Here is a 13716-nt window from a genome sequence, read left to right on the forward strand (position 1 = left end):
AGATGGGACACCACCAAGTATCACCCTCAACCTCAAACAAGTGAACATTACTGTGCAATCACATATTTAGAGTTTTTACTCAGTTCAAGTTTAAAAGTTAAAATTTAATATTTGTTTTCACTGCATGTTACTTCTCCTTAAACAAAGTGTTGTTTTTGATTAATAGATTTTTGCACTTTATTTTTTTGTATTTCAATCCAATTATATTTTAAAAATATTTCAGTTGAGTGGATGATAGAAAATTGCTATTATTGTTTTTTCTTTGAAGTAAATTTAGCCCACTTTTGCTAAAATAGAAAATATAGTCTACTGATGGTGCCTTGAATACCGGTTTCTTTCATTTAATGTTCATGTTATTGGGATATTTATATAAAGGAAATTTGTCTTTTGTGTCTGTTGAAAATTAAAGATTACTGACAGAGCCATAAGAAAATATTGCTTTATTTATCTGATCATATTGTAATATATTTGTTAGGTTTTCAGTAGGTTCAATTAGGTTCACTAGACTATATGCGTCATTTAAAAATTTTCAATGAACATTCGAACAGTCCGGCCCTCGTCTTGTAGCTGATTTTTTTATTTGGCCCTCCGTCCATTTGACTTTGACACCCCTGCTCTACAACATCCGCAGAGTACGACCCTGCCTCACACAGGAAGCAGCGCAGGTCCTAATCCAGGCACTTGTCATCTCCCGTCTGGATTACTGCAACTCGCTGTTGGCTGGGCTCCCTGCCTGTGCCATTAAACCCCTACAACTCATCCAGAACGCCGCAGCCCGTCTGGTGTTCAACCTTCCCAAGTTCTCTCACGTCACCCCGCTCCTCCGCTCTCTCCACTGGCTTCCAGTTGAAGCTCGCATCCGCTACAAGACCATGGTGCTTGCCTACGGAGCTGTGAGGGGAACGGCACCTCAGTACCTCCAGGCTCTGATCAGGCCCTACACCCAAACAAGGGCACTGCGTTCATCCACCTCTGGCCTGCTCGCCTCCCTACCACTGAGGAAGTACAGTTCCCGCGCAGCCCAGTCAAAACTGTTCGCTGCTCTGGCCCCCCAATGGTGGAACAAACTCCCTCACGACGCCAGGACAGCGGAGTCAATCACCACCTTCCGGAGACACCTGAAACCCCACCTCTTTCAGGAATACCTAGGATAGGATAAAGTAATCCTTCTCACCCCCCTTAAAAGATTTAGATGCACTATTGTAAAGTGGCTGTTCCACTGGATGTCTTAAGGTGAACGCACCAATTTGTAAGTCGCTCTGGATAAGAGCGTCTGCTAAATGACTTAAATGTAAATGTAAATGTAGTTATTAATGGGACATGCAACAGCAAACATCCCAGTTGCAATCTTCGTAATACTTCTGACTTTTTAGGTGGTATTATGAAGCAAAATTCACAACTTTAAACAACGTTCTGGAACATTTAACTATTTCATAGTTTTTAAACTATATTTTTTTGTCTTCCTTTTTCTTATCCTAAAACTCGCCATTGTGACATCATCACTTCCAACATTCACTGTAAACAATGTAACTTTTGTCACAAATCAGATACTTTAACCACTTTCCCAACAAGTTAGACAAAAAGTTAGAGGGTATGACATCTTGGAATCGGAACATAAATATCTTGTACAGATCTAACAATGCAGCTGTTTTAATAACCACTTCAAAAATGTTGTCTCAATTTTAATACACCCACCTGACTGGCATATCAAAATATACATGGTACCATACTAATCCACAAATGACCTCTATGTCCCGCAGCATAATCGCAAAACCTTTAGTGGAGCAACCACTGTAGGAACATAGACACAATTTAGACATTTGCCATTATTTCCCTTTAACATGAGCTATTAAGCTAGCATTACCTTGTCTGTCAGGGTGACAGTTGGGCACATTACCTGACGCGATGCATTTGAAACATTGATACATTTAATGTAAGCTAGACCCCAAATAGCTACATAGATTGGTTCACCAAGTTTGTGAATTAAACAGATTTGAAGTCATTGAATGTCTAATATGAATAGTAGTATACTGACTAGCTAGCATTGTTGGTAATTATTTTCAGCCTGTACAGACTTGAACTCTGATCAGTGTGGTACTGGTAGGTTCTGCGGAACAGGTGATTGGCTGTGGGGAACATTCTGAATGTAATGTATTTATGTAATTATTTTAGTGCTAGTGTAATTACAATGTAAAACATTTAAATATGCAGTGGTTACAAAATAGAAGTTAAGAGAACAACGGCCCATGCCATGTTGTCATGGTAATACTAAAGGCTATGGACCAGATGAAGTACATCATACTCAGACTAGCAGTTTATTGATTAGAAGTTTTACACTTGACTGGACTCATAGGTCTGTCTCCATACTGCATGTCAACTAATGCAAAGTTTGTGAATAATTTGAAAAAGGAGTGAATGCTGGGTCCAAAGTTACAACATTCTATTTAAAAGTTTCAGTTATGAAGTGTGTGTGTGGAAATTACAACATTATGTTATTCACATTACTTTAAATTATAATGTATTTTTATATTAGTACTTTCACACTGTCTGTTCTTCTAAGAGGAGCCTCTGAGGCTTCATGCTGACAGTTGATTTATGATGCCTTGGTGATAAAACCCAAAGACTGCATTCCATTCCATGATTAGTGTCTGTGTGAAATGTTGGCCAGTCTGCCAGTGCCAGGCAAACCCACCCTCCAGTTTATTTCTCCCACATTGCAGATGAACACTGGACTTCATTATTTGAGGGAATTTCTGTATATACAAGCAGTAAATGACAGAGACAGAAACCTGGTGCAGTGTAAATATTGCTGTCTCTTGCTTGATAGCACTATGTACCTTTGTATAATTCTACTCCTGTTGTTTGTCATGAACAATCAGGAGGATGTACTTTGCTATAAAATGCTGTGGCTCAGTTATGCTCGTTGGGTTCTCAACGATTACCGTCGGATGGTCGTTGTCTAGCTTCATTTATTCAATTCCTAAATCGATAATAAAGATGGAATGTTTGAAGAAATATAAAAGTCTCTCTCCTTTGAATCAGCAATATTCCACGACAGTCAAAAGTTAAAACATTCTATTTAAAAGTTTCAGATATGAAGTGTGAGTGTGTGGTGTGAAAAGCCATGTGTTGAAGTTATTCCTTGATGTGGATGTTCTTTCTCTGTGTTTCCCCCACAAAAGGAGCTGCATCAGATATTCCCTCTACATGCAATCGTTACATCTGACCTTCATCATATCACAGCATCATGTGTTATGACCTAGGTAGGTTATGATCCATCCCCTGGCCTTCAGTTTGGATCACAATCAGTTCAATGTGGTGTTACTGCAGTTTTTTTTTTACGAAAGCCTGATTGAAAAAATATGCACCATATGTATGTCACCCACCAAAGCACACTCAAAGTTCAACACCACTACTCGTTCCCTTAGTAGTTATGTATTGATCTGGTTTATTTTGTCTTGAAGTATTTGCCTGTAGTTATAGATCTTTTTTTTGCATAAACACAACACAAGCTTAAATACAAGCATTCTCTTAGATGTCCAAATACTTTTCCTCAGATCTTTTGCCCCGTCCAGAATCCAATGGAGTGAGTGCACAATGGAGTGAGTGTTAGAGGTAAAAATCCAGCATAGGGAAGCTGCTGTTCTCAGCTGTTGCATAAACATTACGCTTTCACCCAAGCCATTGGGTAGTTGTCTTACTTCGACCTCCCATTCCCCAAAAAGGTTCCTCCTGAATGTGGTTGTGGGGCACATTGATGTTGAAGGTGGTGATTCTCCGGAGACTGTCCAGGATGTTGGCGTCCTCAAAGAGACACGCCAGTCTGAAGCGGCGGTTGTAGTAGTGGGTTGGATCTTCGGACTCTGCATACTCCTTGGCCCAGATGGTTGTCACATCACTGCCAGCTACGACAAGAACCTTCAACACATCATAAATGTTTAGAGTGGATATGTATGACCTGTCCTCATCACATGTTGGCTTGTTGATGAAGGTTGGTGGGTGACATGGAATAGAAGGTGCCCCCTTGTGTTCACCGAGAGACGCAGCCTGCTATAGGCTTTGGTGTATGTTAAGCCTTGTTCACGTTGACAGTTTGAAGTGACTCTAATCCTGTTTTTTGTATTTCCGATTAGAATCTGTTTTGAACAGTCTGAAAAGCCAAAAGCCAAATAGAATGGGATGTTCCAAGCCACATTTCAAACAGATACAAATCTGATTCCTGGCCATAGGACTTGTGTCTGAACGATCAAATCTGATTTATTTGGCCTACAGTGTGAACAAAGCTTTAACTTACACACTGTCCTCCTCGCATCTGTAGACGTTGAAGACAGACAGGTTTAGGAACAGGTAAGTAAAAAATTAGCAGATGTTATTGTGGGTGTAGCGAAATGCTTGTGTTCCTAGCTCCAACAGTGCAGTAGTATCTAACAATTCACAACAATATACAAATCTAAGTAAAATAATGGAATTAAGAAATATATACATATCAAGATGAGCAATGTCGGAGTGACATTGACTAAAATACAGTAGAATAGAGTACAGTATTTACATGAGATGAGTAAACCAGTATGTAAACATTATTAAAGTGGACAGTGATTCCGTATCTATGTATAGAGGGCAGCAGCCTCTAAGGTTGCAGGGTTGAGTAACCGGGTGGTAGCCAGCTAGTGATGGCTATTTAACAGTTTGATGGCCTTGAGTTAGAAGCTGTTTTTCAGTCCCAGCTTTGATGCACCTGTACTGACCTCGCCTTCTGGATGATGGCCAGTTGAACAGGCCGTTGTTCTGGTGGTTGTCCTTGACAATCTTTTTGGCCTTCTTGTGACATCGTGTGCTGTATGTGTCCTGGAAAGGAGGCAGTGTAACCCCGGGGATGCGTTAGGCAGACCGCACCACCCTCTGGAGAGCCCTGCAGTTGCGGGCGGTGCAGTTGCCTTACCATGCGATGATACAGCCAACTTGATGCTCTCACTTGTGCATCTGTAAAGTTTTGTGAGGATCTTAGGGACCAAGCCGATTTTCTTCTCCCTCCTGAGGTTGAGGAGAGGGACCCCCTATCCACATCGACGGGACCGCAGCGAAGAAGGTGGAAAGCTTCGAGTTCCTCGGCCTACAGATCACTGAAATTGTCCACCCACACACCACCCTGTCTGTGTGGGTGGACAATTTCAGTTTTCACTTTTGTTCGATAATGTCCATTTATGTCCAAATAGCTCCTTTTGTTAGCGCATTTGGTACACAAATCCAAACTCACGAAGCGCGTTCACTAGGAGCAGACGAAATGTCAAAACGTTCCGTTACAGTCCGTAGAAAAATGTCAAACGAAGTATAGAATCAATCTTTAAGATGTTTTTAACATAACATGTCTGTAGAAAAGCAATGGAACAGAGCTCGCTATCACATGAATGAGCGTCACGAGCGCAAGGCATTCTGCCAGACCTCTGAGTCATTCCCCTCTCATTCGCCCCCACCTCACAGTAAAAGCATCAAACAAGGTTCTAAAGACTGTTGACATCTAGTGGAAGCCTTAGGAAGTGCAACATGACCAATATCCCACTGTATCGTCAATAGAGAATGAGTTGAAAAACGACCAACCTCAGATTTTCCACTTCCTCTTGGCTTTTTGCCATATGAGTTCCGTTATACTCAGACAACAATATGCATATATTATCAACTGGGACTGAGTAGCAGGCAGTTTACTCTGGGCACCTTATTCATCCAAGCTACTCAATACTGCCCCCAGCCATAAGAAGTTTATGACATTTATTTAATGGGGGGGTTAAACAGCTGACAAGAAAAACAAATTCTGCAACGGGACCAACGTAAGCCAGCAGCAAAGAAGTGTTAACTAGCTTATTAGTGTCACTTGTCTTGAATAAGATGAGAGGACATTATTATAGAAAACATGTTTCTATCTGACAAAGTGGCCATTACAAACTCTTCAGATGTAGCTATCTGTCTGGGTAGCTTGCACTCCATATGGGTGTCAGCAGAAAGGTTGGAAACCTCAGAGCCCAAGACAGCTCTGCCTTTGCAAAGTACATGTCATCCCCTTGTGGTTATATATATTTTTTACATGTTTTGTGTCTTGAGGCTAGTCTCCCTCCAGCTCAGTCTCAGCTGCCGCCTCTGAGTGGTAGCTCAGAAAAACTACTTCAACGTGCTGGAGAAGATCGTACAGAAGGGTGAGAGAAAGAGAGTGATATGTCCTCATCATGCTGTAACAGTCTGGTCTGTGTACTCAGTGGTCTGTCAGAATATCACATAGTAACCATAGCATTTTTCCTAATGGCACAACCCCTGGTTTTACCACTGAGCCATACCTAGTGTTGGCACTGCTCCCTGGTTGGACAAGTGAACAAGTGAAATGCCACATCACATTTTCTCTGAGAACAACACATATTTTTTCAACCAGCACAGGCTTCATAAAATCACAAATAGCATTTTAAATAATCACTTACTTTCTGAAAATCTTCCTCTGTTTGCAATCCCAAGGGTCCAGCTACAACATGCATGGTTGTTTTGTTAGATAAAATAATTTTTTACATCCCAAAAAGTCAGTTTAGTTGGCGCCATCGATTTCAGTAATCCACTCATTCAACTGGCAACTATGTTTCCATTTAATCCTCAGGTACCCTAAAATGTAATTAAACCATAATATTTCATACGGAAAGAAGTATGTTCAATAGAAAAGTAAAATTAGCGAGTGCGCGTCATCATAATTCCTCCTTGTTTTGGAAGAAACAAGCTTGTTGACATCTAGTGGAAGCCATAGGAATTGCAAAGGACTCATAGCTTTCCATTGAAAGAGCTCAACAACAACAAAACATTCTGGTTGGTTTTTCAGCTACCATGCAAATTGTGTTATCGTCTCTTGAATTATTTTAACATTTCTACAAACTTCAAAGAGTTTTCTATCTAATGGTACCAATTATATGCATATGGCTGGCTTCTGGGCCTGAGTAACAGGCCTTGGGCACGTCAGTCAGGCGGAAATTCTGAAAAAAGGACCCTAGCCCTAAGTTAATAACCTCTACGGGATCGGTGTTCCTCTAGCTGGACAGTTGAGCTAATGTAGGCTAATGTGATTAGCATGAGGATGTAAGTAACAAAAACAATTCCCAGAACATAGACGTATCTGATATGGGCAGAAAGACTCAATTCTTGTTAAAAACTCTCTAGGGGGTGTGGGACGGTAGCGTCCCACCTGGCCAACATCCAGTGAAATTGCATAGCGCCAAATTAAAAAACAGAAATACTAATTAAAAATGTCATAAAACATAAGTATTATACATCGGTATAACGATTAACTTGTTAATCCAACCACGGTGTCATATTTCAAAAAGGCTTTACAGCAAAAGCATACCATGCGATTATCTGAGAACAGCGCCCAGCAGACAAATCATTACAAACAGTAACCAGCCAAGAAGAGTCAGAAATAGCGATACAATGTATCACTTACCTTTGATGATCTTCATATGGTGGCACTCCCAAGACTCTATGTAACACAAATGTTTGTTTTGTTTGATAAAGTCACTCTTTATGTCCAAAAACCTCAGTTTTGTTCAGTAATCCATTGGAACAAAGCGTGGTCACAGCAGTCAAAAAAAGTACCATAAATGTTTGTGGAAACATGTCAAACGATGTTTATATTCAATCCTCAGGTTGTTTTGGTCATAAATAATCGATAATATTTCAACCGGATAAAAGCTTTGTCAATAGAAAAACAAGAAAGGCACACTCAGTCCTCATGTCTGGAAATTTCCACTGTCCCCTCATTTTTCAGAGTAAAAGCCTGAAACAATGCCTAAAGACTGGCCACATGTAGAGGAAGAAGATCGTGAACTGGGTCCTAAGTCTTTGTATGGTGGATAGGCTTTCAATGGAAAAACAGGCATTTCAAAATAAAGGCACTTCCTGGATTTTGCCTGCCATATCAGTTTTGTTGTACTCAGACATTATTTTAACAGTTTTGGAAACGTTGGAGTGTTTTCTATCCAAATCTACCAATTATATGCATATCCTAGCTTCTGGGCCTGAGAAGCAGGCAGTTTACTTTGGGCACGCTTTTCATCCAAAATTCTGAATGCTGCCCCCTACCCTAGTGAGGATAATCTAACTGCACTGTCCAATTTACAGTATCTATTACAGTGAAATAATATAATGCAATTGTTTGAGGAGAGTGCACAATTATGAACATGAAAATGTATAATAAACCAATTAGGTACATTTGGGCAGTCTTGATAAAACATTTGGAACAGATATGCAATGGTTCATTGGATCAGTCTAAAATGTTGCACAAACACTGCTGACATCTAGTGGCCAAAGTCTAAATTGTGCCTGGGCTGAAATAGTCCATTATGGCTTTTCTCTTGCATTTCAAAGATGATGGTACAAAAAGACAAAATTCATGTTTTTTTTCTTTGTATTATCTTTTACCAGATCTAATGTGTTGTATTCTTCTTCTTTTTTTAACCCCCTTTTCTCCCCAATTTCGTGGTATCCAATTGTTAGTAATTACTATCTTGTCTCATAGCTACATCTCCCATACAGGCTCGGGAGAGACGAAGGTCGAGAGCCATGCGTCCTCCGAAACACAACCCAACCAAGCCGCACTGGTCCTTAACACAGCGCGCATCCAACCCGGAAGCCAGCCACACCAATGTGTCAGAGGAAACACCGTGCACCTGGCTACCTTGGTTAGCGTGCACTGCGCCCGGCCCGCCACAGGAGTCGCTGGTGCGCGATGAGACAAGGATATCCCTACCGGCCAAACCCTCCCTAACCCGGAAGACGCTAGGCCAATTGTGCGTCGCCCCCACGGACCTCCCGGTCGAGGCCGGCTGCGACAGAGTCTGGGCTCGCTACGATGCAGTGCCCTAGACCACTGCGCCACCCGGGAGGCCCATGTGTTGTATTCTCCTACACTAATGTTGTGTTTCCTTTCAAATGGTATCAATAATATGCATATCCTTGCTTCAGGTCCTGGGCTACAGGCAGTTAGATTTGGGTATGTCATTTTAGGCGAAAATTGAAAAAAAAGGGTTGGATCCTTAAGAGGTGAAAGTAAGCCATATCAGCTATGATTCTTAAAAATTGAGTAAATGAGGCTGAATGAACTGTTTTGCTGCCATATAAGGCTCCGCTGATAGCCAGGTGTAGCAGTGGTAAGGATTCTCTCCATGGTGCTGTAAGCAAAGCTCCACTGTCGGGGCAACTTTATGTAGGCCCTAAAAGTTTTTGGGCACCGTTTTCACAGTTATAGTGCAATGAATGTATTGTTTAGTGCTGTGTTGAGTAGTGGCTTTGATGGCATGGGTCTAAATTTTTTTTTGAGTTTGCCCCACCAAGATTTACATGGTAATTTCGTCACTGCCAAGGTAGAGTGTAGTGTGTGTGTGTGTGTGCTTGTGCCTGTGTGTTTAATGTCCTTCAAAACGTAACAGGTCCAAACATGGGTGAATGCCCTAAAACACTGGCGCTAAACAAACCCAAAACCTAGTTACAAACACTGGACAGCGAAAACCCAAAACAAACACGAAATACATCACCAAACGTAACAAACCAACAAGCCCGCACCAACACCAGCGGGCAAAACTAACTTAAATAACACCCATCCCAAAACCCCAACAGGAACAGGTGAAAACAATTAGACAAAAACAAACGAAAAGGAAAAAGGGATCGGTGGCAGCTAATAGACCGGCGACGACGACCGCCGAGCGCCACCCGAACAGGAAGGGGAGCCACCTTCGTTGGTATTCGTGACCCCTAACTATAACATCTTCCGACAAGATGGAACTGCCAATGGGGGCGGAGTTGCAATATACTACAGAGATAGCCTGCAGAGTTCTTTCATACTATCCAGGTCTGTGCCCAAACAATTCGAGCTTCTACTTTTAAAAATCCTTTCCAGAAACAAGTCTCTCACCGTTGCTGCTTGTTATACACCCATTTCAGCCCCCAGCTGTGCCCTGGACACCATATGTGAATTGATTGCCCCCCATCTATCTTCAGAGTTTGTACTGTTAGGTGACCTAAACTGCGATATGCTTAACGCCCTGGCCGTCCTACAATCCAAGCTAGATGCCCTCAATCTCACACAAATGATTAAAGAACCAACCAGGTACAACCCTACATCCGTAACCATGGGCACCCTCTTAGATATCATCCTGACCAACTTGCCCTCTAAATACACCTCTGCTGTCTTCAACCAGAATCTCAGCGATCACTGCTTGCGTAATGAGTCCGCGGTCAAACGACCACCCCTCATCACTGTCAAACGCTCCCTAAAACACTTCAGCGAGCAGGCCTTTCTAATCGACCTGGCCCGGGTATCCTGGAAAGATATTGACCTCATCCCATCAGTAGAGAATGCCTGGTTGCTCTTTAAAGTGTTTTCCTCACCATCTTTAAATAATCATGCCCCGTTCAAAAAATGTAGAACTAAGAACAGATATAGCCCTTGGATCACCCCAGACTTGACTGCCATTGACCAGCACAAAAACATTCTATGCCATTCTGCATTAGCATCGAATAGTCCCCTATGCAACTTTTCAGGGAAGTCAGGTACCAATATAATCAGTCAGTTAGGAAAGCTAAGGCTAGCTTTTTGAAACATAAATTTGCATCCTGTAGCACTAATTCCAAAACGTTTTGGGACACTGTAAGGTCCATGGAGAATAAGAGCACCTCCTCTCAGCTCTCCACTGCACTGAGGCTAGGAAACACTGTCACCACCCATACATTTACGATAATTGATCATTTCAATAAGCATTTTTCTACAGCTAGCCATGCTTTCCACCTGGCTACCCCTACCCCTGCCAACAGCTCAGCACCCCCTGCTGAATTTCCGAGCTGGTCATGGGTGCACCTCAGCCACGCTCAAGGTCCTAAACGATATCATAACCGCCATCGATGAAAGACAGTACTGTGCAGCCATCATCAACAACCTGGCCAAGGCTTTCGACTCTGTCAATCACTGCATTCTTATCGGCAGACTCAATAGCCTTGGTTTCTCAAATGACTGTCTCGCCAACTACTTCTCAGATAGAGTTCAGTGTTTGAAATCGTGAGGGCCTGTTGTCCGGACCTCTGGCAATCTCTATGGGAGTGCCAAATGGTTCAATTCTCGGGCCGACACTTTTCTCTGTATACATCAATGATGTTGCTTTGCTGCTAGTGATTCTCTGATCCACCTCTACGCAGACAACAACATTCTGTATACATCTGGCCCTTCTTTGGACACTGTGTTAACAAACCTCCAAACGACCTTCAATGCCATACAACACTCCTTCTGTGGCCTCCAACTGCTCTTAAATGCTAGTAAAACTAAATGCATGGTCTTCAACCGATTGTTGCCGTCATCCGCCTGCCCGACTAGCATCACTCTGGACGGTACTGAATTAGAATATGTGGACAACTACAAATACCTAGGTGTCTGGTTAGACTGTAAACTCCCCTTCCAGACTCACATTAAGCATCTCCAATCCAAAATTAAATCTAGAATCGGCGTCCTATTTCACAACAAAGCCTCCTTCATTCATGCTGCCAAACATACCCTCGTAAAACTGATTATCCTTCCAATCCAAAGCCCCATTTACTACCCACTACTGCGACCTGTATGCTCTTGTATGCTCTTGTTGGCTGGCCCTCACTACATATTCGTCGCCAAACCCACTGGCTCCAGGTCATCTACAATTCTTTGCTAGGTAAAGCCCTGCCTTATCTCACTGGTCACCATAGCAACACCCACCCGTAGCATGCGCTCCAGCAGGTATATTTCACTGATCATCCCCAAAGCTTTTGGCCGCCTTTCCTTCCAGTTCTCTGCTGCCAATGACTGGTACGAATTGCAAAAATCACTGAAGCTGGAGTCTTATATCTCCCTCTCTAACTTTAAGCATCAGCTGTCATTGCAGCTTGCCAATCTGTAAATAGCACACCCAACTACATCATCCCCATATTGCTATTTATCCTCTTGCTCTTTTGCACCCCAGTATTTCTACTTGCACATTTATCACTCCAGTGTTAATGCTAAATTGTAATTATTTCACCTGTATGGCCTATTTATTGCCTTTACCTCCCTACTCTTCTACATTTACAAACACTGTACATAGATGTTTCTATTGTGTTATTGACTGTACGTTTGTTTGTGTAACTCTGTGTTGTTGTTTTTGTCGCACTGCTTTGCTTGATCTTGCCCAGGTCACAGTTGTAAACTCGCCTACCTGGTTAAATAAAGGTGAAATAAAAATAAAAATAAATAAAAAATATGATCCAAGCCCTCAAAAAGCAAGATCCTGTCCAGTGGCATAAGAGCATCAAGACTTAACCAACCTTTCCCAAACGGAGAAAACCTTCGACATAGAGGATCTTAGACCTGACAATAGACATGGTATAGCCGATGAAATTAATAAATCACGTTTAAATGTAACACAGTCCCTACCACCCATAAACCCAGCACCATCGCTTTCCTTTTCACCAGCAGGCCCTGCTCCAACAGTCCAAACTTGGGAATTCTACAGAAAGTGAAAACTCGTAAAGCAGCGGGCCCCATCATTCCACACACACAAGGAAAGTTCATCTTCTATAATCCGATCCCTACCGCCATATGCTCCCACCCCAACAATCTACACCAGACCCCCAACTAAACTGGAACTGATTATATCACTTTGTGTCAACTGCTGTTGTATAATGGAATTAATCAAGTAAATGCTATTGATTGATCCACTGCAGGACTGAGCATTTTCGTTGCAGCACCATCCCAGCCATGGTTCGCCTGTTTAACAGATGAGGATGATCGTTATTTTTCGATTTCCATTTTTTTTTGTGTATTTGGTTTTAATATTCAAATTGAATTCTTAGTCAAAATTCAGCATGTTGCTGCCACTTGTACAATGTTCAGTTTAAAAACAGTAAAGAAACCTTGTTTCTTTCTCTTACACACACACACACCACACACACACACACACACACACACACACACACACACACACACACACATAGGCATTCTACTGTGGAGTCACTTGACAAGGCTGCCAGTGATAACTTTCTCTTGTGTGTCTTTCCATCACTTTTCATACCGGTATTTAGACTCTCTTTGTTTGAGAGACATGGTGTAGTATCCTTACCTGGATGCAATACCATGCTCCCTCTAGCACTCCATAGTTATTACATAATACATCTGTGGGGAAGTCAATTTATTGTTAAAGGTTCATGCCACCCTTTACATTTTTTCTTGATTTCAATAAGCTGTTACGTGTCCTACTCGTCAATAAGTATTTTAAAAAGAGCTTTTACTGAAGTGAGAATCTCTCCTGGAAACAGCTTGAAGAAAGGTATGGGCTTGGGAATCACATTATAAATATGAATGTTTCTTAGTTCTGATTGGCTGATGCAAACCAAAACAAAGTCACGTGACTACTTAATTGGAAATTCAACTAATGTTGTAATGTCAGCACAGCAATGGCGCAAGGTAGCATGCAGCCTTACATGCATGAGCCAGAGTTTAACCCTGAAATTAATGAGGAAGATAATGAGCCAGTGCAAAACCCAAGGGATATGCAGGACATAACACAGTTGTAAGTCTATTTGGAAAACGTTGCAACCCTTAATGTTAATCTGGCTATAGGTAGCTTGGAATTAGTTTAGCTTGATCCCAGTGGAAATTAGTGTTATATGATGATGTAGGACGATATTGCCTGGAATTTTAGAGTC

This window comes from Oncorhynchus nerka, linkage group LG25, assembly GCF_034236695.1.
Source record: "Oncorhynchus nerka isolate Pitt River linkage group LG25, Oner_Uvic_2.0, whole genome shotgun sequence".
In the NCBI taxonomy this organism is placed as follows: domain Eukaryota; kingdom Metazoa; phylum Chordata; class Actinopteri; order Salmoniformes; family Salmonidae; genus Oncorhynchus; species Oncorhynchus nerka.